This window comes from Chiloscyllium plagiosum, unplaced genomic scaffold, assembly GCF_037043375.1.
Source record: "Chiloscyllium plagiosum isolate Xiang-an unplaced genomic scaffold, Cpla_swu_hap1 HiC_scaffold_12, whole genome shotgun sequence".
NCBI lineage: Eukaryota > Metazoa > Chordata > Chondrichthyes > Orectolobiformes > Hemiscylliidae > Chiloscyllium > Chiloscyllium plagiosum.
The window spans coordinates 91,778,153-91,803,705 of NW_028270150.1; the positions used below are offsets into that span (position 1 = coordinate 91,778,153).

Consider the following 25,553-nt stretch of genomic DNA (forward strand, 5'->3'; position numbering starts at 1 on the left):
TACCAAAAGATATTGATCGGTTAAGCGAGTGAAGGAAGGCAAGCAAATAGACTATGATGTAGTAAGATGTGAAATTGTCCATTTTGACCTGGTACATAAAAAGAAGCATTTTATCAAAATGGTGAGATGTTTCAGAGCTCTGGGACACAGAGGGACCTGGGTGTCCTAGCGCTTGAATCACAAAAAATTAGCACAGAGCTACAGGAAATAAATAGGGAGTCTAATGGAATGTTACATTTATCGTGAGGAGAATTGAATGGAAGAGTAGGGAGATTATTCTTCAGTTATACAGGGCATTGGTAAAACTGCGCAGTTTTGTCATTGTACTGAAGGAAGGATATAAATGTATCAGACACAGTTCAGAGAAGGTTTATGAGACTAATACCTGGAATGGTCTGGTTGTCTTATGAAGAAAGCTTGGTTGGATTACACTTAGATTTGTAGAATCATACCATCCAGAAGATGTCCTGGAGTCCATCAAGCCTGTACCATCAAAACTAGATTAAATCTGCACTGGAGTTTAACCGAGTGAGAGGCACCTCGATTGAAACATACAAGATCCTGAGGTGGCTTTACTGGGTGAATGTGAAAAATATGTTTCCCCATGTGGGAGAATCTGCAACTTAGGGTCATAGTTTAATAATCAGGGGTCACTCATTTAAAACAGAGATGAGGTGACTCTCCATCAAAAAGAATAGTGGAAGCAGACCCCTTTAAAGTGGAGTTGAATAGATTCTTGATCAGCAAGGGATTGAAAGGTCATCAGGGTGGGTGGGAATACAGTCATAGAGTCGTAGTGATATACATCACAGAAACAGACCCTTTCGTCCAACTTGTCCATGCTGATCAGATATCCTAAATTAATCTAGTCATTGGGATACCTTCTGGGGAAGGTGCGACCTGTACAAGAAGGACAGGTTGGACCTGAACTGGAGGGACACCAGTATCCTGGGTGTGAGGTTTTCTGGGGCTCTTCGGGAGTGTTTAAACTAGATTGGGGGATGGGAATGTGAGCTATGGATCTGATGATGGAGTAGGTAGTGAACAGCCAGATACAGCATGCACAGAGTCTGTGAGGAGGGATAGGCACTTGACAGGGCAAAGGTGCAGTCAGAGTGATGGGTTGAAGTGTATCTGTTTTAATTCTGCAGAGTCTGCGAGTGGACCCGATGGGCCGAATGGCCTTACTTCCACTCCTATGTCTTATGGTCTTAATTCAAGAAGTGTCAAGAATAAGGGTGATGAACTCAGAGCATGATCAGTACTTAGAACAATGGTTTTGTGATCATTATGGAGACTTGGATTTCACTGCGGCAGGAATAGTTGTTGGATGTTCCAGGGTTTAGATGTTTCAAAAGGAATAGTTGGGGGAGGTAAAAGAGGTGGGGGAGTGGTTTTGCTAATCGGGGATGGTAGCACAGTTACAGAAAGGGAGGTCATCGAGAAGGGTTTGTCTACAGAGTCAGTATGGGTTGAAGAAAGATGTGGAAGCTTTCAAGAGGGTGCAGAGGAAATTTACCTGGATGCTGCGTGGACTGGAGGGTATGTCTTATGAAGCAAGGTAATGGGAGCTAGGGCTTTCCTGGTTGGAGTGAAGAAGGATGAGAGGTGACTTGATAGAGGTGTACAAGATGTTGAGAGGCATAGATAGAATGGATAGGCAGAAATGTCAGTCATAAAGGAGCATAAGTTTAAGGTGATTGGAGGAAGGTTTAGGGGAGATGTCAGAGGTAGGTTCTTTACTCAGAGAGTGGTGAGTGCATGGAATGCACTGCCAGCAGTGGTAGTAGAGTCAGATACATTAGGGACATTTGAGCGACTCTTGGATAGGCACAGGGAATTTAGTACAATGAAGGGTATGTAGGTTAGTTTGATCTTAGAGTAGGATAAAAGGTCAGCACAACATCGAGGGCTGAAGGGCCTGTACGGTACTGTGCTGTTCTTTGTTCTGTGCTCTGTTCAGCCTCAAGCCCTCCAACCCTGGTAACACCCTTGTAAATCTTTTCTGAACTCTTTCAAGCTTCACAACATCCTTCCTTTATGAGGGAGACAAGAATTGCACACAATATTCCAGAAGTGGCCTAATCAATGTCTTGTACAGAATCTTATTGGCGGGATGGGGCAGGCTCGAGGTGCTGAGTGGCCTACTCCTCTTGATTTATGTCATCATCTGGCGAAAGTGGGCTAAAGGACAGAAAAGAATGAATTGTGCTAAATGGTTGTTTCTCAGACGGGGGTGGGTGGGAGATATCAGTGCCAATGCTAGGTCTATTGCTCTTTTTTGCTTTTATATATAAATGATTTGCATATTGGAATGCAAAGTAAAGTTGCAAAATTTGTCAACGATATCAAAATTAGAAGGGTATGAAACAGGTCAACTTCAATCACAGGGAGATCACCCCCACAGAACAGGCAGACAAGTGTCAGATGGAATGTAATGCAAAGGGATGGGGAGAGACTACATAGGCTTATTAAGCAGAATCGTATAAAAGGTCTGAGTGGTGTGGACTATAGCGGAATTTGTGGTCGAATCTGATGGGTTGAAGATCATTCTTGCCTGTTAAGCACCAGGTTGACCACCCAAACCTCCTCATTACTATCCAGCATCTCTTTCCCAAGACATGCTCTTTACTGAGTGCCTGATAATGAGGGATTCCACCAACAGCCACTTGCAAATTTGATGGGTGGGGAGTTCATAAAATTTTCAGCAGCACTCATGTAATCCCTAAAGCACACCTAAATCACAGTGGATTTAGGGATTGTGGGTGCCAATTGGGCTTATTAATGATGTGACGATACTGTGCCTGTGAGGGATGTCTTCTTTGCTGTTCCCCTTTCAGCGGGGTGTTTTCCTTCATTGCTAAAGGGATTGAGTTTAAAAGCAGGGAGGTTGTGTTGCAGCTGTACAAGGTGCTGGTGTACTGTGTGCAGTTTTGGTCTCCTTACTTGAGAAAGGATGTGCTAGCACTGGAGGGGGTGCAGAGGAGGTTCACCAGGTTGATTCTGGAGTTGAGGGGTTTGGCTTGTGAGGAGAGACTGAGTAGACTGGGATTATATTCATTGGAATTTAGAAGAATGTGGAGGGGGGGGGGGGGATTCTTATAGAAACATATAAAATTATGAAGGGAATACGTAATGTTAGAAACAAGAAAGGATGTTTCCACTGATGGGTGAAAACAGGGCATAGCCTCAAAATTAGGGAGAGCAGATTTAGGACTGAATTGAAAAAGAACATCTTCATCCAGAGGGTTGTGCATCTGTAGAATTCTCTGGCCAGTGAAGTAGTTGAGGCTTCCTCAATGAATGTTGTTTCAAGCTACAATACACAATTGTTTTAACAGTAAAGGAATTAAGGGTTATGGTGAGGGGGAGCTGAAGCCATAAAAAAGATCAGCCCATGATCTTATTGAATGGTGGAGGGGGCTCAAAGGGCCAGGTGGCCTATTCCTGCTCCTGGTTCTTATGTTCATTATGTTGCTATGTCACAGTGGCGGTGAAATATCTCCCTCAGACAGACAGTAAGTAAATAGGTTTTGAGTTATCCATGGGTTTTTTTAAAAAAAGTAATAAAACAAAAGAATCACGAGTGATTGGGATTCAGACTCACGCAGACCCAAAAAGGCTTCAGGGTTTCTTTAGAGAAAAGTTTACTGTAGAGTAAGCTGGTTCCTGGAAGTGAAGGCTCAATTTCTCTGCTACTAGAGAGAAGTCTTAGACAAAGAAGCTTCCTCTTAAAAATCAAAAGGGGCAGATTGTTTCTTTCCACTGGACTGGAGAGAGACAGCCCACAAGAACAATAAGTATGTTGCTGAATTGCCTTTGCTTCTGAGATGCTGCCTATATTAGAACGATTGATGATTGGGGTTAAATTACACATTATCTTGTTAACTATTTCAATAAAATTGAAAGGTTATGTCAATTTTTCTTTTTCTTTTTACTGTGCTTTAAGAATGAAGTATGTTCGATTAAAGCCTAACTGTGAATCATATCTGGAAGAAAGCACCTTAAACGTTCCTTTTTTAAAAAAATAAAAAGTTAAGATCTAGGCTATCTCTGTAATATATTTTGGGGGTACTGATCTAGTCCATAACAAGGTTAATAGACATCCCACCACCAATGGCAGGGTATCCCATTTCCTGAAGAAGGGCTCATGCCCGAAACGTCGATTCTCCTGCTCCTTGGATGCTGCCTGACCTGCTGCGCTTTTCCAGCAAAACACATTTTCAGCTCTGATCGCCAGCATCTGCAGTCCTCACTGTCTCCTATCCCATGTCACCCCCTACTGTCCTTCCACATATTTGAAGGAGGGAGGGGGTAAATGGGGTGTGTGGTTTGATCATTGCCATGACACTGATGTGAGATGTCTCCTGTGATCAAGTGGGCCCAGACACCACGTTTCACACCACAGTGGACTCCATTAAATCCAGGCCTATGACTAGTCAGGCAAACAGATTACAGGCCTTCTATAATGCTCCTCTTCTTGGGGATTGTTTATGAGTAGCCTCACCTACCTTCAGATTTTATTAACTTCTTTAAAAGGTAAAACCAGCAGACAACAACCCCACTGAACCTGGTAACTCAAGGGGAGAGCAACCAACTCCCTGAATTACTGTGGCACCACTTTACTCTTCAATAACAGACCTTCAAATGGGAACCCTCCCACAAATGCGGTAAGAAAATTCTGGCGCTTTGAGATTTTCTTTAAAGTTCTCATTATAATGGTTAAAATAAGACCAAGCTCTTCAGAGTTGGCATGTTTGTATATTCACTGTTTGCTATGTTGGACTCAGGCCATTGTTTCCAGCCCCTCTGCTTTTCCCTCCTCCTGTCACACCTGTATTTAGTTTTCACTCCAGCCATTCCAACCACTGGGATAAATGAACTGGTTTGCAAACACACTGAGATGTCTTCAGCCTGAGGCAAAACAGAGATTGTTTGTGGGACATGTCAGTTGCCATAATCACAGTGAGAACATTCCTGAGAGTAGTCCCACATGCACGAAATGTTGACATAAAGTGAACTGCAAAGGATCTTAAAGTTAGCTACAAAATGTTATATTTCAGCTCTTCACATCAAAGAGTTTTGGTTCGATTTGCTGCCTGATTTTTTTTGTCAGTACCGTGCAGACCAAGTTAGGGACTGGTGCTGATGCAACAAATTAAAACGGCAGCTGCATGGCCTAATAACAGATTGACAATGCATTAGGTGTGTCTACACAATACTATACTGTCTATTAGCCATCATTAGCACATTAGCAATGTTATCAACAGGAACACCAATACGTCAACTGATATCCAGCATCTGCAGTCCTCACTTTCTCCCTCCTGATATCCAGTTTCGCCAAGCTGCCCAAGAGGGAATCTAAAGTTTAGCTCTTCTTGTCGCTTCCCCACCAGAGCTATCATTAAATCTTACATTTTATGGAAAGACTGCATTTATGTAGTGCCTCTGCACCACTGCACCATGTCCCCAAGTGCTTTAGAACCAGTGAGGTCCTTTTGAGCTGTATTCACTGTTACCATGCAGCTGCCATTTTGTCCACATCAGCATCAGAGGTTCGGTAATCTGTTCTTGTGGTGTTAGTTGGGGGATATATGTCGATCAGGTATCAGAAATAGTTCCCTGGCTTCTATTTTGAAACAGTGCCATGTGACCCCAACCCAGGAGGGCCGCTGGGGCCTTGGCTTGACATCTTGCCCAAAAGCTAACACCTCTGACAAAGCAGCCTTGTGGGCACTGGGGCATCAGTGCAGATTTCTGCCCTCACACCGCAGCATGTGATTCAAACCTCCAACCTTCTGGTCAGAGCAAACAGTGCTATTAACTGAGCCACTGTTGGCGAACTGAATTCCATGGCATGTGATAGAGTTGGGCACGCTCACTGTACGCCTACTGGAAATAGTGTAATGATGTTACAGCTGGAGGATCCTATAGGTTGGTGCAGAGCCTGTACATCCTAGTGGAATACCCATCTCCCAGCAGATTCCTGCAAAGAGGAAAATCGAACAAGAGGGACAGGCTGCAGTGACAAGAAGGTGAAATGGGTTTCATCTCTTATTTCCCTGACAAACAGGGTGAAAAAGCTCAGCATGAGCAAACTGTGTGTCATCCTGTCCTGCAAACAATTACACATGTTGATTTGTAAGGACTTCATAAGTTCACCAGTAATCTATTTGTTTCATTTGAGGTTAAGTGCGTGCAGTATTCTCTCACACAAAGCTTGAAGTAAAACTCCACAGATTGAGTTATGTATCTGTGGTGCATTGTTTACTTGAGTGTCGGCTTTCTGTGAAATGTACTTGCTTGATAACAGCCAGGCCTCATGAAATCTCACAGTGCAATCTTAACTTGGAGCTAATGTCTTTAGTGCAGAAAGATATGAGAGACTCACTGTGACACACCCTGTGCATCTGACTGTGATTTGGGATAACTCAAATGTTGATGGTGTAAAGAAATGGAAAATATCTACCAAAGACTCTCTCTGAATTTGAACAAAATAAAAAATGTAAAATAAAAGCCAAATATAAAAGAGTTAATATTTTATCTCTGAGGTTGTCTGCGTCCATTGTTTATATCCCGGACTTACTTTCTTTAAGACTGAGTCACCTCTGACTAAACCTGCAGGTGAGCTCTTCTTTCTGACAGAATAGACCTTCTGCTTACCTGATCAGTATCCTGAAGATTGCTGACAGAGGAGACAGTCTGTTGAATTTCTTCAATTAAACAAATGCCTGAGGGAACAGAATTTTCATGGTCTACTCTCCAGAACAACGGCTTGACTAATCAGAGTCAAATTGCCACCCTTTTCCTAGGCAGTGTAAATCGATGTTCCCAGTGAAATCTGACATTGCTGGGGGCCTCTGCTGCAAGTGTATGTGCGGGTGATAACCTCGGAGTGGCTAACCCTTGCCCTCCATTCCTCCTTGCCTCGTCATGTCAGCACTCGGTTGCACAGATATCCTCCCAAATGCAGGGTTGAGCGGGAGGGATGGCAATTCCGTTGTGTTTCTGGACCAGGCCAGACCTCCCTAAAACATTTCAAGAAGATAGCCCAGACTCTCACACTTGTAGTTGTTTTAAGCAGGTGTGAAGCAGATATTCCAGGAGTGATGCAGCTGACCCACCCACTTAGTTTTAAACAAAACAATTTATTTATACAGAAACAAAAGGAAACCAAAGTTAGAACATAACTATTTGAAAAGTGTGATGCTGGAAAAGCACAGCCGGTCAGGCAGCATCCGATAAGCAGGAGAGTTGATGTTTTGAGCATAATCCCTTCATCAACACATTCCTGATGACGAGTTTATGCTCGAAATGTTGACTCTCCTGCTCCTCGGATGCTGCCTGACTGGCTGCGCTTTTCCAGCACCACACTTATTAACTCTGATCTCCAGCATCTGCAGTCCTCACTTTCTCCTCACTACTTGAAAGCCCAATCAGCTCTATCACAAATTAATGATGATGTTCCAAATACTTGCAACATTCCCATAAACACTCCTTGGCAAAAAAGGTAAAATCAAACACAGGTTCTTACAACAACTTCAGAATTCAACAACTTCGGATGATTATTCCATCTCGACCTCTCTGTTTTCATTCTGCTCCGTAATTTTATTTCATTTATTTTATTTATCTTTTAAATTTTTTTTTCACTGTTCTGTACCTCTTGATTGTCTCTCTTTCTCTCGCTCCCCACTTTCTCATCACCTTTTTCCTCTCCTCTTCCCCCTTTTGCTACCCTTCTCCCCTGTTTTCCATTTTGCCTCTGCTTCACCCATCCCCCCTCCATCCCCCACATATTTTGTCACATAGCACTGGTTTCAGCCTTCGTCATTAACTGCTCCTATCTCCCTATAATCTCCCTATGCACTGTCATTATCACCTCTTTATTGCTGCCTTTACTTCTGGAGCCACGACTCGCCTTCTCTCAGCCGAGTATAAATACCTCCCTGTTTCTCCCCTTTTATTTAGCTTTGACAAAAGGTCAGTAAGACTCGAAACGTCAGCTCTTTTCTCTCCTTACGGATGCTGCCAGACCTGCTGAGATTTTCCAGCATTTTCTCTTTTGGTTACAGGTTCTTACAGGAGAGATGTCAGAGAGAGACGTTCAGCATGGATCTCCAAGCAGCTTCTCTGGGTTCCCACTCAAACCGGAGCTGCAGTTGCAAAACAAAGCAGCTTGCTAAAACCAAATCAAACCCTGGTTTGGGAGAACTGGCCACCTCCCTTTCTTTCTTTGTTTAAAAAAAAAAACACTTAAAAGCTTTTTCAAGTAAATATTTCCAAACATATCGGAATCTCTGCCTTTCCAACACCTCTGAGAGAAAAGAACAGCCTGACCTTGTTAAAGGAGCAGCATTGTCAAAATAGCAAGGCAGATTTTGGATTGGTACAGAGACGTATCAGTCACACTGACAACGCCACCTGAAGAAGGTCACTGGACTCAAAATGTTAACTCTGTTTCAGTGCCTTGGAGTGGCCCAGTGGCTCATTGGTTAGCACAGCCACCTCACAGAACCAGGGCCCTGGGTTCAATTTCAGCCTCGGGTAACTGTCTATGTGGACCCTGCACGTTCTCCCCGTGTCTGCGTGAGTTTCCTCTGGCTGCTCTGTTTTCCTCCCACAGTCCAGGTTAGGTAGATTGACCATGAGAAATGTATGGCGATGGGAATTTGGTGGGATCTGGTGGTGGATGGGATGGTCTTCAGAGAGTCAGTGCAGACGTAATGGGCCTTGTCTTTAACCAATTTTACTTAGTGAGAACAAATATTGGAGGTGGGAAATAGCATTTAGAGACTGGACTGAGCATTTAGAGACTTTGCATTGGCTCCCCTGTCTTTAAGATAATTCACCTTTAATGATGCAGTGTGTTCTGTAATGTGTGTACACAATGTTGCATCCCTTAATGTGCTGTAGGTCTGCAAACTGGAATCAGTTGGTTGTTGTACTGTCTGCTTTATAACTTATAACTTGCTTAACTATTTGAAATAAACTAACCCATGTAGCTAATCAATCTCTGTTGAGCAATTAATCATTAGACCATTAACATGAACATGACAGAAATAGTGAGGGGGAGGGAGAGGGGAAAATGCAATGGAATCTCAAGGTTAATTCTGAGCAGACTGGGTGACCTTATTCTCAAAGAGCAACTGCGGCAAAGAGAAAATTAGACCATCAAGCAATTGATAAAATTCCCACATCGCCTTGTTCTGCCTGTAATCCCACTCCAGTTGAATCCATCATCAGGAGGACAAGTTAGCTTCTGTTTTTCTCAATTTACCTAAGAGCGTATCCAACCATTGTACTTAAAATCTTTCTGTATTGTCAGCACGTGGTCCGATTGCCAGTAACTTAATCCAGATTTTAAACACTGCCAGTGATCTGAACACTTGCCAATGATACAGCTCAATGTTATCATAACCAGCTGAAGGCCAGGGTTCAGTGACTCAGGGAGGTAGGACAGAGCCATCTGTTGCTGATTAACACATAAGTGGTGGAATGTGAGAAGGCAGATTGTAAGGAAAGCATATTCCAACAAACTTTCATGTTTTAGCAGGTTATTCTTGTATTTACCTGACTTGTAGATGACTCCCATAGCAATTCTTAAAGCAAGAAGAAAGTGCCTTCACTCTCTCATTGAGCTTGCACGCATTTGTATGTCACTCGCCATCCTGCCTTGGATATACAGCACCTTTCCTTCACTGTCACTGGGTCAGGATCCTGGAATTCCCTCCCTGAGGGCATTGCGGGTCAACCCACAGCACATGGACTGCAGCGGTTCGAGAAGGTAACTTACCACCACCTTCTCGAGGGGCAAACAGGGATGGGCAATAAATACTGGCCCAGTCAGTGACACAGGTGTCTCACTAGTGAATTTTTAAAAAGTGAGTATAGACATGTATTTGTATATGTGTGGCCATCTGTATATATCATAGAGTCAAAGAGACATACAGCATAGAAACCTGTGCACGCCGACTAGATATCCTAACCCAATCTAGTCCCACCTGCCAGCACCCGGCCCATATCCCTCCAAACCCTTCCTATTCATATACCCATCCAAATACCTCTTAAATGTTGTGATTGTACCAGCCTCCACCACATCCTCTGGCAGCTCATTCCATACACGTATCACCCTCTCCATGAAAAGGTTGTACCCTTAGGTCTCTTTTATATCTTCCCCCTCTCACCCTAAACCTATGCCCTCTAGTTCTGGACTCCCCAACCCCAGGGAAAAGACTTTGTCTATTTATCCTATCCATGCCCCTCATAATTTTGTAAACCTCTAAAAGGTCACCCCTCAGCCTCCGACGCTCCAGGGAAAACAGCCCCAGCCTGTTCAGCCTCTCCCTATAGCTCAAATCCTCCAACCCTGGCAACATCCTTGTAAATCTTTTCTGAACCCTTTCAAGTTTCACAACATCTTTCCGATAGAAAGGAGACCAGAATTGCACGCAATATTCCAACAGTGGCCTGACCAATGTCCTGTACAGCCGTAACATGACCTCCCAACTCCTGTACTCAATACTCTGACCAAGAAAGGAAAGCATACCAAACGCCTTCTTCACTATCCTATCTACCTCCGACTCCACTTTCAAGGAGCTATGAACCTGCACTTCAAGATCCCTTTGTTCTGCAACACACCCTAGGACCTTACCATTAAGTGTACAAGTCCTGCTAAGATTTGCTTTCCCAAAATGCAGCACCATTGTCGTCGGAGTATGTGTAGTATGTGTATTAATATGTATGTATGCCTATGTTATATATACATGAGTATTTGTGGATATCTGTGAGTACTTAAGTATGTATATGTGTATGAGAATTCATGTATTAATATTTCTGCCTGTCTGTGTGTGTTTATGTCAGTGTGTGAGCATTTGCCAATACTTAAGAGAATAACCGAGGCCCACTATGTCTATGCTTACCAACAATCGCCAAACTTAACTACTTCTGTTTGCCTGCACTTGGTCTGTAGCTTGAAGAGAAAATGAGGTCTCTGGAGATCAGAGATGGAAATGTGTTGCTGGAGAAGCGCAGCAGGTCAGGCAGAATCTCGGGAACAGGAGAATCGACGTTTCGGGCACTAGCCCTTCTTCAGGAAGGTCTGTAGCTTACTGTGCCCTGGCATTTGGCATTTTTATCTGGTCAGGCCTGTATATTATTTGTGTGTGTATGAGTATGTGTGTATTGAGCGTGTGTCTGTGTTCATTTGTAATACTTGTATGTCTGTATGTGTTTGTGTCCATACATTCATATTCATCTGTGTGTATGTGCACGAGTGTTCATGTATGTTAGTATGTGTGTGTTTGTGTGTCCGTGTACATTTGTGTGGGTATTTCTGTATTCCTGTGAGTGTATGTGTGTATTTGTCTATGTGCGTGTGTGTGTGTGTGAGAGTATTTGTGGGTGCCTGTATGTTTGTGTATGAAGTTAAAAATTTCTGGTGGACAAGGAGAAAAGTCTAAATTAATCCATAGAAGGGCTGAGAAGGATGAAAGTGAAAAAGTACAGCTTACAGTTCACAATGAGTGTTGCTGCTATTGTGAGACATGGATACAGTAGGGAACCCAGGGCTATAGAAGAATTTAAATTGAGGTCAAGTGTATGATTAACATTGTGAAGCCAGAAATAAGGCAACAAAGGAACAATTTATAAGTTAAGCAGTCAGAGTCTAACAGGAAAAGATAGTCAAAAAAGCCTATTGAAGCTGCAATAAATGTGGAACATCCATAATTTAAAGCTTGGCTCTGGTGGAAAGAATCTATCACACACATCAGGCTTTATTAGCGAGAGTCATGAACATCCCACTCTCAGTTATAGATACACCAATCAATTAGTATTCATTTACTATCCATCAGTACGGACTTCAACTTGACACTTGTCTTCATTTGTCCTTCTATCCTGCCTATTCTCAAGCACTCTTATTCTGTTTTATACTCTGTTATAGACAATGATTTCCTGCAGTTGAGCGGCTGGTGTTACAGGCATTCAACACTCTTTCAAATCACTCCAGTCTTCCCTTCATATCAAAGCTGTGCACTTGGGGCAAATGGGGCTGTATTTTAAGAAATATATGCCATCTGTTTGGTCAGAAAGTCCACCTTGGAACTCTAGTCGAGTTCTTGGCACAGTCTGGGATCTATCTGAAAAAATACTGGTGTAGAACTGGATCAGAACTCAGGCCAGGATTGATGGGCAAGGATGGTATTGGGGCTTACTATTGTTCACTCGTCAGTTGTTTGAATGGAAAGCTTATGATAGATTTAATTACGTTGTTGTAGATTGTGCATCTTTTATTCGTTTTCATATCCTGTCATAGAGTCGTACCGCACAAAAACAGACCCTTTGTTCATGTCAACCAGGTATTCCATTCCCCATTACTCCACATTTACCCCTGACTCATGCACCTAACCTACACATCCCTGAACACTATGGGCAATTTAGCATGGCCAGTTCACCTAGGCTACACATCTATAGACTGTGGGAGGAACTCTACGCAGATACGGGGAGAATGAGCAAACTCCACACAGTCACCCGAGGCTGGAATCGCTCCCGGGGCCCTGGTGCTGTGAGGCAGCAGTGCTCACCACTCAGCCACCGTGGTTGAGAGCCGAAAGACGTGGATTTATAGGAACCAGCAAAAGTGACGAGGTAAAGTTTGATTAAAACACAGGAAAATAAACCAAAACATATAATATAAATTTATTGGCACAGAGTGATTAGAGCATGGAACCCACTGCCTGCAGGTTTAATTGAAGCACTCAAGGGGGAATTGGCTCATAATTTGAAGCAGAAGATTTTTAAGAAATAATAAATTGGTGGGATGTGAACAACGATGGCTTGCCCTTCCCTAAGCAGAAGCCAGAAGGGTGGCACTGGGTGAATTTCTCCTTCAGAGAGCTAACACAGACACAATAGGCCAAATAGCCTGCAGCTGCGCTGCAACTGTTCTGTGTGTGCTCTTTTATCTTTCCGCACCTATTCCCTGCCCTGAACTGAACTGCCTAGACTCTCTCTGGATTTTCCGATGGGCTTGGAGTTCTAAGTGAAAGAACAAGTAAAAAATCAGGTGCCCGTGGCTGCCATCTTCAGTGAGGCTACCTCCTAATTGTTCGGCTCCATGTTTGCTGTCTTGATCCAAAGGCCTACAATCAGTGAGCCTCTGCGTCTCCATCTCCTGCCAAGGCCAGGCAGGAACATAGGAGGTGGCCTCAGCCTGGAAGTGCTCTTGCCACCCTGCAGAGAAGTGAGTCCTCCATTGAGCCAGTGGTCTCTACGCATGGCAGGGGGGCACCCCTCCACCAGTGATACTGCCACCCAGCCCCACTCTGGGCCTTTAACCACTTCAAGAGCCTCTCCCAACTTCCTGCTGCCAGAAAGCCCTGGAAAAATCCCTACAGGCACAAATGCAGCCTGATGCAGCTCACTGCCATTTTCCCACTGCCACAGCCTCTGCCTCATCCCTATAGCACTGGGAAAATCCAGCTCTTTTTCCTTAGGTAAGCCATTAGATAGCTGTGGCAGTTTTATCTTTAATAAAAGAAGTTCTTTAGCTCATCTGCCAGCTTGTTCTAAATTACTTGGGAGAATAAACAAACTAAATGGCAATTAGTCAGCACAATAAAACATTTCAGTATGTGCAATTTGTAACAAGTGCTAAACAAACTCTCCCTTTGTCCTCATGCTTACGCTAGTTACTCTCTCCAAGAATTACTTGTTGCTTCCCTGTATCCAAGTGAAAACAGGTACAATAACTCTGGAGGAAAAGACCAAAAGAATTACAGATGCTGGAAATCAGAAACAAAGACAGAAATTGCTGGAAAAACTCAGCATCATCTGCGAAGAGAATTCAGAATAAATGTTTCGGGTCCAGTGACCCTTCCTCAGACTGATGGTAGTTAGGAGGAGAAAGTGAGTTCTGCAGATGCTGGAGTTCAGAGCCGGAGATGTGTTGCTGGAAAAGCGCAGCAGGTCAGGCAGCATCCAGGGGACAGGAGAATCGACGTTTCGGGCATAAGCCCTTCTTCAGGAATCCTGATGGTAGTTAGGAAAAGGACATAAGGACATAAGAACTAGGAGCAGGGGTAGGCCGTCCGGTCCTTCTAGCCTGCCCAGCCATTCAAGAAGATCATGGCTGGTCTTTTTCTGGACTCAGCTCCACTGACCTACCCTCTCACCCTGTCCCTTAATTCATTTACTGTTCAAAAATATCTATCTTAGCTTTAAAAATGTTTACTGAACTAGCGTCAACTGCTTCCCTGAGCAGGGAATTCCATAGATTCACAACCCTCTGGGTGAAGAAGCTCTTCTCAACTCAGTCCTAAATCTGGTCCCTCTAATTTTGAGGCTATGCCCTCTTGTCCTAGTTTCACCCGCCAATGAAAACATCTTCTTCACTTCTATCTTATCTATTCCCTTCATTATTTTATATGTTTCTATAAGACTTCCCCTATATTCTTCTGAATTCCAATGAATATAATCCCAGTCTACTCAGTCTCTCCTCATAAGCCAACCCCCTCATCTCCAGAGTCAACCTAGTGAGCCTCCTCTGCACTCCCTCCAGTGCCAATATATCCTTTCTCCCAAGTAAGGAGACCAAAACTGCATCCAGTACTCCAAGTGTGGCCTCATCAGTACCTTGTACAGCTGCAACATCAACTCTCTGTTTTTAAACTCAACCCCTTCAGCAATGAAGGACAAAATTCCATTTGCCTTCCTAATTACTTGTTGTACCTTAGACCAACCTTCATGCACAAGGTCACCCAGGTCCCTCTGACAGCAGCATGCTGCAACTTCTTACCATTGAAGTAATAATCTGCTTTACTGTTACTCCGACCAAAATGGATGACTTCACATTCATTAACATTGTATTCCATCTGCCAGACCTTTGTCCACTCACTCAGTGTATCTATGTTCCTCTGTAAAGTTTCACAGTCCTCTGCACACTTTGCTCTGCCACTCATCTTAGTGTCTTCTGCAAACTTTGACATGCTACAACGTAATCCCCAACTCCCCAAGGTTGGTTTTTATGAAGAAGATAGGGCGGGGGAAGGGGGTGAGGAATAAATGATAGGTGGAGGTAGAGCCCAAAGAGTGAGAAGAACAGTTGGACGAACAAAGGAATGGATAATGATCATCTGGCAGAATGAATAGCTGCTAATGGGGACTACTGGTATAACAAAGGGTTGCGTGTAATAGCAGGCCATGTGATAACAAGGCCTGGTGTGTGGAGATTCAGGTAAGGACATGTGAAAGTGCCTCAAACCCTAAAGTTGATGAACTCGATATTGAATCGAGAAAACTGTAGAATGCCCAAGTGGAAAATGAAGTGCTGTTCTTCCAGCTTGCTCTATCTCCAGCTAACATTTACTTCTCCCTCCCCATCTTCTGCATAAAAAAACAACATTTTTCTCGCTACAGTCAATTCTGAGGAAGGGTCACTGGACCTGAAACATTAACTGTCTGATTTCTCCCCACAGAGGCTGCCAGTCCTACTGAGCCTTTTTGTTTCTGGAGAAAAGGAAAGCTTTAACTTCAAGCATTCTTCTTTTGGGAGGTGCTCAGATCTCTAAGGAAGCTGGGCACAGCCACAAAAAATGGTTTAATTCACAACTATCTTTACTCATCTTATGAAATACAGAAATGTAACTATGCTGGAAATCGCACTGAAGAAACCAGACAGCTAGGGGATGAGGGAAAATATGGTGGGTGACAATATTTTGGAGATTACTTGGATGAGGGTTGTCAAATTCATTTTAAGTTGTGAGCTCGCTGAGCTATCCTAACATATTCTGTAAAAAGATATTTAAATGGTAAACGATAAAGATAAACCACTTTGGTACCTAAAACCAGAAGAGAAAATGCTGGAAAATCTCAGCAGGTCTGGCAGCATCTGTAAGGAGAGAAAAGAGCTGACGTTTCGAGTCTAACTGACCCTTTGTCGAAGCTTTGACAAAGGGTCAGTTAGACTCGAAACGCCATTTCTTTTCTCTCCTTACAGATGCTGCCAGACCTGCTGAGATTTTCCAGCATTTTCTCTTTTGATTTCAGATTCCAGCATCCGCAATAATTTGCTTTTATCCACTTTGGGACCTATTTATACTTAGAGTCTATTGATTACAACTGGTACTTCACAATATTTGAGAGCAGGCTTTCCGCTGCCTCAAGTACTTAAAGGTCTCTCTGTTCACGACAAGGGGAAGGAATAGAACACTCAAGACGCCGTCTAAAATACGCATCATAATTTGATCAAAGGCTCCTCTGATTTAAAATCTATCACTTGGCAACATGTTGGCATCCAGTTGTTTTCTATTGATTGTAGCTTTGAAACAGGTTCCACTTTTCAAGTTCCCTTAACCTCTTATAGTTTTATCCCCGGCTACTGTAACTCCATTCATGGAGTATTCCTGTCCTTTTTTACCTTACGTATGACACTTCATACTTGCCAGCCTTACATTTTATCCTCCATGTGATAACATACTCTCGTCGCTTGAGGCTTTGACCTCTAAAGAGAAGGACTGGCATTATATTTGATTTGTGCTTCTACATAGGGCGGCACGGTGGCTCAGTGGTTAGCACTGCTGCCTCACAGCGCCAGGTTCGATTCCAGCCTCGGGTGACTGTCCGTGTGGAGTTTGCACATTCTGCGTGGGTTTCCTCCGGGTGCTCCGGTTTCCTCCCACACTCCAAAGATGTGCCGGTCAGATGAATTGGCCATGCTAAATTGCCCATAGTGATAGGTGCATGAGTAGAGGAATGGTTTGGGTGGGTTACTCTTCGAGGGTCGGTGTGGACTTGTTGGGCTGAAGGGCCTGTTTCCACACTGTAGGGAATCTAATCCAAAATTTTGTGTATGTTAAGAAGGGGGCAAACATAGTTTCGATTTCATTCCTCAGTTTGAACACATTGGGGCTCGAAGGGTTTGGGTTTGTTTATATATTGAATAAGGATTTATAGCCTTGAGGTAAGGCTAGGAGTTAATATTTCAATGTCTTAAAACAAATTAGAGAAATTTGGTGCTGCTGCTAAGCAATGACATGCCCATTGCGCTCTCTATTCTGAAAAAGGCCAATGTTCCATTTGTCTTTTTAGTTATCTTCCACACCATTAATGTCCCTCATAGAATCAGGAAGACTCTATCCCAGAGGGTTGTAAATACTCAACTGTTCAAACATTCAAGGTTGAGATCACAAGGTTTTTATTTAGGACTAAGCAGATGTAAAGTACGTGGGGATGCATCGAGGAATTGGAGTTAAATTGACTGGCTGTAGTCAGGAGTGGTGGGGTAGGTTTCAGGATCCTGTAACATTGGCTGAATAAGAATGACGAGGAGATAATTTTGAGCAACATCACAGATGATTAAATCCCTTTTTGCCTTTGTGAAGCCTGTTTGGCAAAAATTAGAAATGGGTAATTTGCACAATTGACGAGTATCTAATAGCAGTCAGTTTAAATCTTTAAGCAGATCTGAATGTGAATAGGCATTCTTCAAACCCTTTTGCTAATTGAACTCAGATTGCATGAAAGCTTAATGCGGAACACTGGGCAAAACATTAGCAGCAGATGATTGACCATCTTTAATGGACTTATGGAATTAAATGATGTTCTGGTTGAACGTGGAATGGATGGATGAATTACCAACTGCTGGTAAACCATCTGGTTTGAGAGCTACCGTCGGACCCAGCTCACAGAACAAGTCAGAAACAGGTTTGTTCTTGACTGGGCTTTACTGAAGGACATCTTGATTATTGGAATGAAGATGATCATTCGCAATGGATTGGCAGGTGATTTGATCCCAGGGGGCAGAGACGGGGGGCAGAGACAGAGGGCAGAGACAGGGGGCAGAGACAAGCTGAACTCTTTTCATTCTTCTTGTCTCTGGTCATGAGCAGAGTGGTTTAAATTTGAAATAGTGTGTTTCCCAAACCCGGTTTATTTTGAAAGGATTCACAGCAAACTCTCTTAGGTTAAAAAGTGGTCCTCATGACTTCACACACACATATAGATGGTCAGAGAATCACACACACAGACAGACAGACAGAGAGACGTACACACACAGACAGGGATGTTAACAGACAGACAGACAGAGATACACATACACACAGACAGGGATGTATACAGACAGACAGACAGAGATACACATACACATAGACAGGGATGTATACAGACAGACAGACAGAGATACACATACACATAGACAGGGATGTATACAGACAGACAGAGAGACACACAGACATGGATGCAGACAAACAGAAAAGCTCACGCACACACACGCAGACAGAGAGAGAGAGCGAGACGTGCACACAAAGACAGAGAAATACACCACACCAGATTAAAGATACATGAAAGAAAAGTTTTACAGCCATGAATATTTAAATGATAAGTCTACATAATAATTCAGAAGAATGTCAGAGTTCAGTGAGGTTTCCTTCACTCAGGACGTAAAATTCAAATGTATCCAAATGGCTGGAAGCAGCGGTTGCAGGATTAAAAAAAAAGTCGGTGATGAGAGAGCAAGGTGAAGCTTGAATAGCTGGAATTGGTGCACTCTAAGGCAGGTTTAGCAATCAGCCTGGAGTACTGCTTTCTGTAGATAGGCTGGAATCAGACTTGGGCAAGGCTTCAGAAAGATACAGCTCAAACCTTTCAAGTACCAGAGGAGTTTTGGTTAGGTGATGTTGTCCATAGGTGAGTCAGTTGGGTTAACAGTTGTGTTTCTATGCCTCTGGTCCTAATTGATTGCTCATGTTAAGAGTTGGGTGGGGAGTGTTGTTGCCATGGAGGCACATTACATTGAGGTTTTCTGTTATTCTCAGTCCAGGTTTGGAAATGGAAGGTCTAGCCTCTCACCCTCCTACTACACTTGATATGTCCAGGCAGTTTTCTCAATGAATGCAATGGGGAAATTCTCCCAGAATGATCTGATTATCTTTGTCCTAGCAATTACTAATGGAGGTTGCTAGACCGGGACAATTTGTGAATCATGTGATCTGTAGCAGCCATTTTAATGTCCAGTGGTGCCCATTTTCTGAATTAAAGGGAAGTGCAGTTTCTAAGATAACTTATAATTGCCTTCATACCTTGTGGATATGACACTATCCAAAGAAAGCATGTGGATATCACATATTTGATTATTGAGCCTTTTTTCTCCATTTATGATCCTGACCAGCAGCATGGATTTCATAGCGCCCCAACAGTGTGGAAGCAGGCCATTCGTCCCGTTGAGTCTACACTGACCTTCCAAAGAGTATCCCATCCAGACCCAACCCCCCTACTTTATTCCTGCAACCCAACATTTCCTATGGCTAACCCACCTATCCTGCGCATCCCTGGACACTATAGACAATTTAGCATGGCCAATCCACCTAATCCGCACATCTTTAGACCATGGGAGGAAACCCACGCAGACACGGGGAGAATGTGAAAACTCCACACCGACAGTCACCCGAGGCTGGAATCGAACCCAGGATCCTGGCGCTGTACCTGACCACCGAGCTACTTTGCTGCCCAATTTAGTGGTAGTCCATTGGAATGCGAATTAAATTCCCCACAGGTGTAGATTGACAAGTTTAAGTGGGTATCTGGCTTGTTCATTTGCAGTAACTTTAGTTTCAGAGGGGGCTGTTGATATAGTCTTGCTTTGCCTTTGGCTTTCTTCAATCCTCCATGAGTCCAAGCCTCAACCTTACCCAGCCATCTGATGTTTCTGCCTCTGTTTTCCACCTTCCTCTCCTGTTTTGCATTTCACCTTCAAATGCTGCCAAGACAAAGTTATTGTACAGTCTGATTTGTCAAGACCAGGACTTGGCTGTCCTTCTCTCTCTTTGCAACGCTTATTCATTCCTGAATTTCTATTCTTAATCTAACCACTCATTTGTCTTTTCTGTCCATCCAGTTTTATGGTAAATAGGTTTCAATTCCCTGACTGCAGCAGATGCGAAACACATGCCTTTTCGTCTTAACCTCATCTGTTAAAGTTTCTTATTTGTGTGGGATTACACCATGATTGCTTCTCTCGCAATCTAGATACTTTTAAAACCAGATATTCACTTTGACCCCAGCAAGTTTACTTACACTCAAGGTGAACTACACAACGTACTTCCAGACAGTGGGTTGAAAAGTGCTGAAACCTTAATGCGCCTCAGAGTGTTCTCACTCAGCACATAATCAGCCCCCTTCAGTCACAGTGTAAGCAAATCTCCTTTCCAATTTCAAATCTTGAAGCAGAAATGTCAAGGAGGAACCATTTCTAAAACCTTTTAAAAACACTGCTGGAGAGAGAAACAGACTTGGTGCAGATTTTGAAAGCAGTCTCTAGAACCTGACCACTAGGTGAACTGGAAGCTCTAGAACACTGCAGCCTCACAGCGCCAGGGACCCGGTTCAATTCCAGCCTCAGGCGACTGTCTGTGTGGAGATTGCACATTCTCCCCGTGTCTGTGTCGGTTTCCTGTGGTTGCTCTGGTTTCCTCCTGCAGTCCAAAAATGTGCAGCTTCGGTGAACTGGCCTTGCTAAATTGCCCGTAGTGTTCAGGGATGTGTAGATTAGGTGCATTAGTCAGGAATAAATACAGGACAGTAGGGGATGGGTCTGGGTGGGTTACTCTTCGGAGGGTCGGTGTGGACTTGTTGGGCTGAAGGGCCTGTTTCTGCATTGTAGGGAATCTAGAAAGAAAAAATAGGACTAGCTCCTCAGGAGCCAGAACATGAAGGGAAATGTCTAAGCAAAGTTGAGATCTAAGGGCATGACCGAGAGCAGGTTCATGCATGAAGCCCCAGTTTTCTGCTGAACATGAAATAAATTTTCAGATGAGCTTACAATAGTCCTGGGCAATACAGCAATTTAGTGGCACAGTGGCTCAGTGGTTAACGCTGCTGCCTCATAGCAGCAGGGACCCGGCTTCGATTTCACCCTCAGGCAATGCGGTGGGGTTTGCACATTCTTCCTGTGTCTACGTGAGTTTCCTCCCATAGTCCAATGCTGTGCTGGTTGGGTGGATTGGCCATGCTAAATTGAGTTGAGAGTGTGTTGCTGGAAAAGCACAGCAGGTCAGACAGCATCTGAGGAGCAGGAAAATAGATGTTTCAGACTGGAGCCCTTCATCAGGAATTCCATCAGGACAGCACAGGGTACCTTTTTGATCGGGGGGGTGGGTTGGAAATGTGGGTGAGTTGCTTAGCTGACGCTGTCCTGAGCATTCCCAACCCTGAGTCCATAACACAGGAGGCAGACAGGCAGTCAGAATGGAGGTGGTGGGTCTGGGCTGATGTCCTGTATGCGTTGGAGATGCTCTTCTCTGCAAGATATTAGCCCACTTTGTGGCTCCCTTGTTCACCTCCCTTCCCCAACACAGCCCCTCTCTGTATTCTTACCTCCCCACCACCCATCCTGTCCCTCTTCCTCATCTTTGCCTCCAGCTCACTGCCCCAGAGGGAAAGTCCAGGAAAACGACATAATGACTCTTGGGTTGTACTGGAGAAAGTGAGGACTGCAGATGTTGGAGATTAGAGTCGAGAGTGTGTTGTTGGAAAAGCACAGCAGGTCTGGCAGCATCCGAGGGGCAGGAGAATCGATGTTTTGGGTATAAGCTCTTCATCAGGAACTGGAACATTTGCCCCAAACGTTGATTTTCCCGCTCCTCAGATGCTGCCTGACTTGCTGTGCTTTTCTTGGTTGTACTGCAGCGGTGTGCTGAAGTATGATCGGAGTTAGACAAGTATGTGTTGTTTGCATGTTTTGCTGGTTTCCTCTTTTTTTTGTCCTAGAAGCTCAGTGCTCCAAGACCAGTTGCTCTGCTTCCAAACCTGACAAAGCCAGCTACTGAGTTTGAGAGCTACACTTGGACTGAGGGTTGGTCTTATTGATGGGTCCAGTACCAAGAGCAGGAGTGGGCACGAGTGGATAATACCAGCATACCCATGAAGTTCAATCATCTGTGTCACAGATTAAATGTAACCTTACTGCAGATTAGGAGGAGAAAGTGAGGACTGCAGATGCTGGAGATCAGAGCTGAAAATGTGTTGCTGGAAAAGCGCAGCAGGTCAGGCAGCATCCAAGGAGCAGGAGAATCGACATTTCGGGCATGAGCCCTTCTTCAGGAATCCTTTCTGAAGAAGGGCTCATGCCCGAAACGTCGATTCTCCTGCTCCTTGGATGCTGCCTGACCTGCTGCGCTTTTCCAGCAACACATTTTCAGTTTACTGCAGATTAGTGCAACTTGGCGTGTCACAGATTAAATTTGATTCTGAAACGCGGATCCAACGTGATTCTGCAGAACATAGGTTAAATTTATGCATCTCTGATTAAATCCATCACAGAACAAATCTAATTCTCTGCTTCACAGATCTGGGGAAAAATAAACTGACTGAGCTAACCAGGTCAGCAAAGGTGAACACAGACTGGAAATCTGAAAGAGAAACAGAGATTGTTGGAGAAACTCAGCAGGTCTGGCAGCATCTGTTGAGAGAGAAGCAGAGTTAACATCATGAGTCTGGAGACCCTAGATTTGTCGAGCAGTGTATATTATTTTATTACAGGTTCACCTACTTTCTGTAGTGCACTCTACCCAACCCCTTCATTCTTTCATATTAAACCTACTATATCACATCACTCTGCACACCCATTTAAAATCTAACTGCATCTACGACTTAATTTCCATGTAGTTCCTCACGTGACCATTTATACATCCAACGTGACAACTGAACCTCATCCACATAGAATTTGACACCTCTCCCCAGTGGGTCATGTTCAGCAAATGCACGATATCCGTTGGGTAAACATATGGCCTTACCTTAAGATCTGGCCTTTCCCCTCTTTCAGGAGAGAGCATAGAACGTGGGGAGAGGGAGAGAACTTGAGGTATCCCTCCATAGATTATACAGCTGACAGCTGCAGAGGAAGAGGCCATGGAGATCTATTGTACCTCACGGTCCCTGACCAGTGTAGACTGAGCCACTAGGGATTTTACAGCTGCCTGTTGGTAGAATTAAACACTTCTATCTTGCAATCATTCACGACTGTTTGTATAGGCCACAGTTCAGCAACTAGTGAAAAATATGAAGAGTAATTATGCTGAATGGCATTATTGCCTCACTGTCAGTACAGCCTTTTCTCCTCTCTCCTACAGCTCTGGGAGCAAAATCAGGAAGACTGCAGCTCCAATGACGTGTGCATTGAAATGTCAGTTAGATTCGGTGTAGAGGCCCTAGCTGAGCCATGGCATGCACAAAAGAGCTATCACTGTCCATAAGTCTGCACTTGAACATCAGCAAAATGATGGGAGGTGTCATTGACGGCTCGAATCAAGTGGCACTTACACAGAAATAACCTACTCACTAATGCTCAGTGTGGGCTCTGTCAGGGCCACTCAGCTCCTGACCTCATTACAATCTCATCCAAATATGGAAAGAATAGCGGAACTGCGGAAAACAAACTGCGGAGGTCAAATAAAAGACAGCATTTGACTAAGTGTGGTGTAGGAATCTGAAGTCAATGGGTATCGGGGGGCAAATTCTCCACTGATTGAAGTCATAGCTGGCACAAAGAGAGATGGTTGTGTCGGTTGGAGGTCAATCCAGGACATCTCTGCAGGAGTTCTTCAGTATATTGTCTTACTAAGACCACGAGCAATATGAAAAGGAGTAGGCCATTCAGCCCCTAAAGCCTGTTCCACCATTCAATAAGATAATGGCTGATCCAATATTCCTTACGCCCACTTTCAGCTTTAACTGCTTCAACAATGGTCTTATCTCCATTGAAGATCAGAATGTTCAAGGGGATGTTCATGATATGTTCACAGTGCCAACACCATTCACAGCTCCACAAATACAAAAACAGTTTTTAGCAAGCTTTGGACGGCATTCAAGGCTGAGTCAATAAGTGGCAAGTAACATTCGTGACACACAAGTGCCAGGCGATGACCATCTCCCACAAGAGAAAATGTAACCATCTCTTCTTGACATTCAACAGCATTATCCCATCAAAACCCTAGAGGTCACTAATAATTGTAAACTGGACCAGCCATATAAATATTGTGGCTACAAGAGCAGGTTAGAGACTGCGATAGGGTTAGGGTTAGACAATACACCTCCTGACTCCGCAGAGCCTGTGTCCCATCTATAAAGTGGACATGTGGATGGAACTGTCCACTTGGTGTATAAGCGCTGTTCCAAAATTGCTTCTTACAATATTGCTTCATATTTAATATTCCTTCGAGGACTTACGTTTGTGGAATCAAGGATTGTGGCAAGATTGATTTATTTCAAAGTTTTGTGGAAATACCTGTAACAGTTTCTTTAAAAGAGATCATTGAAAGGTCACTGTGGACATTGGGGCTTTATTTTTACAAGGCTTCCTAGAAATTGACTGTCTAGCAGTAAATGCTTACATTTCTGTAGACCTTGCGAGGGCTGTTTGAACAGTGACTGGATGGAGAAAGTAACTTGGTACGTGGAATTAATTGAACTCAAGAAGCTTGTGATGAAGGACTACCCAGCTGATCTCTCCTATTTCTGAAAGATCTCTTATACGAAGGTCAGGGAGAAACCTATTTGTTCTTTTGAAAGAAACATCAGAGGAACTTTTCAATATTGTATTTCTTAAGCTGGTTGCACATGACAAGACTGGGGAAAAAAAAGCGGTATAATTAGTGATTTAACTGCGTATGTCAGGACATGAGAGTGACAGAGTTTAGAACATTCTATATTCGATTCTTTTCATCTCAGGAGTAACTCAAACGGTCAGAGATCGACTTGTCGTTCTTCCTGAAGATTGTGTGTGTGTGTGTGTGTGTGTGTGTTGGGGGGGGGGATATTTTGGGGATAGATTTTGGTAGCAGTTACTGTATTTATTTTATAGTATTTATGGAAACACTTATACTTCAATGCTGCATGTATATATTAACCAGTTATTGCATCCTCATTGAGCAAGTTTCGTTTTGATAATAAAGCAGTAAATAATTAGTACTGGCTGATAGATTAAGATTTAAAGCCCGATATAGACAATCTATTTAATTGGCCATTTTGAGAAGTGGGGAATGTAGGTTGTGATGTGTAGGGCGGTGGGATAAAAGTGACCATGCACTCCTCCAGCCGCAGAAGATCAATACAACTTGGGGAAAACAGCCCACTTTATCAGCACATCCACTCCCTTCACCATTGATGCTCAGTAGCTGCAGTGTGTACCATCTACAAGATGCGCTGCAAGAACTCACAAAGTCTCCTTAAATGCTTCTGACCTCCACCATCTATGGCAGGGGGAGCTGATAGATGGAAGCACCACCATTTGTAACTTTGCCTCCAGGCCATTTGCCACCCTGATTTGGAAATATAGCGCTGTTCCTTCAGTGTCATTGGGTGAAAATCCTGGACGTCTCCCTAAAAGCACCCTTGAGTGTCCCAGCACATTAAGGACTGCGGGGGTTCGGGAACACAGTTAGCCACCACCTCCTCGAGGGCGAATAAGGCTGTGGAATATTGCTGGCGTAACCAATCATACTCACCGTTCATTCCGATTGGAGCACAGCATGGAGGCAGACAGAAGGATGGGGCATAAAGGGCAT

The 25,553-nt window shown here is 43.8% G+C and overlaps 1 long non-coding RNA gene across 1 annotated transcript in view; it reads right to left on the bottom strand.

Moving 5' to 3' along the window:
- The window catches only part of LOC148148571 (uncharacterized), a 40,427-nt gene extending 17,568 nt beyond the window's left edge, over positions 1 to 22,859 (bottom strand). Inside the window, exon 1 of the long non-coding RNA XR_015758768.1 lies at positions 22,785 to 22,859. This is a non-coding gene — a long non-coding RNA (uncharacterized LOC148148571). The remainder of the gene's footprint in view (positions 1 to 22,784) is intronic.
- Positions 22,860 to 25,553: the final 2,694 nt, after the last annotated feature.